Source organism: Myotis lucifugus, unplaced genomic scaffold (genome assembly GCF_000147115.1).
Source record: "Myotis lucifugus unplaced genomic scaffold, Myoluc2.0 scaffold_118, whole genome shotgun sequence".
NCBI classification, from domain to species: Eukaryota; Metazoa; Chordata; class Mammalia; order Chiroptera; family Vespertilionidae; genus Myotis; species Myotis lucifugus.
Window position 1 is genome coordinate 283,780 of NW_005871166.1, and position 1,676 is coordinate 285,455.

The following is a 1,676-nucleotide window of genomic DNA, read 5'->3' on the forward strand; positions in this document are numbered from 1 at the left end:
ACCCCCCCCCACTGTGCTCAAATTTTGTGCACCAGGCCTCTAGTAAGAAATAAAAGATTAGCCTAAAATACAAGAATAATATCATGTGAGGGATAAGATTCAAATCCACTAAGCTCCAACTCAACCTATTTCATTTTTTTCCTTGAGACTCTGCAAGGTCACGATGAGAAGAGAGACAAGGGGGACTATTGGGTTTGTAGATCATTTATATATTTTGGTTACTGTTAGACTTAATTATGCCATTTTAATGGAACATGTTCCTTGAACAAACAAGATCCACAGGAAAATATAGTTCCAAGGGCCTCATCATTTATTAATTACCTAATATTTAAAAAAATTGTTTTGTTGGGTGCCATTTCTACTTACTTTCACTGTCCATCATTTACCAGTTAGGGTTCTATGCCTCTCTTAACTAAGCTAGTTGTCTTCTAGTTTTGGTTGTGAAAATACACCACCCCAGTTAGTGGGTTGAATACTGGCTAACATTGAAACTTCTACATACCAATCTTGCCATTAGAAAACAAATTAAAGTTAATGGCAAGATAGGTATGTAGAAATTTCAATGTTAGCCAGTATTCAACCACCTTTTATAGTTATGCATCTCGGAAAGCAAGCACAGTTGTTGGTTTTGAGTGAGGTTAGGTCTCACTAATGAACAAAAATAAACCCAATAAACAACAGAAATGGTGACTTTCTATTGATTTGTCTATAGTTTTTTTGTTATTGTTTTTTAAATCTTGTTTTTGGAAAGCCAGAGCATGCAAGGCATATCTCATTAAATATTAAATGGAAGAAACAGAACAAACCTAACTGAATACCTGGCATGTAGAAGCCCTAGTGGAGAAACCTGACCTCAGTGGCCATGTGCTAGTCTCCGTTTCCTAGAGAAATGGTTGTTCAGAGCAGAAGGTATTCTGAAACTTATCATAGATCCAGTAAACAGTCACATTTAAATACCAGAAAAGTGATTTTTTTTTATCATTTTTATACTAATATCTTAGGTTTTAAAAATAAAGTTATAAGCATTTACAGAAACTAGCTTGATTTCCATAGATTTATTTTAGTTCCATTGACTTGTTGGTGGAGCCAAAAATATTTTGTTTGTCCAACAAAATGAGAGGCAGACTGCTGCTTTTCAGCACTGCTGTCTGTGTCCTCTGCTGGACCACACGCATTGGCAGCTGCTCCAATGCTGCCCAGATGGAAGTCACCTACCATCTTGTGAATCTTACATCATTGCCACTGACATCTGATAACTGTAGAACTGTCACTCTCTGCCAATTATGGAATGGCTATTAAAATTAATAAACACATTGGTAGTGAAAGTTTAATAATTTTTTTTTACTTTTTTGGAGCGAATGTTCTCTCTTTATCATGACAATATTACAAAATATACTAAACTAGAGGCCCAATGCACAAAATTCACACAAGAGTAGACCTTCCTTCTCCCCAGCTGTCGGCACCAGTTTCCCTTCTGGCACCCGGGACACGGGCTTCCCTCGCAGCCCCAGCTTCATCCGGAAGGTCGTCTGGAAGGACTTCTATATTACGCTTTTATTATTATAGATGTTTATATGACACACAAAGTATGCATTGAGTAAATATACAACCATTAATCTTTTCCAATGAAAGTATTGAAACATTGAGAACCCATATGCTACTATACAGCACAATGA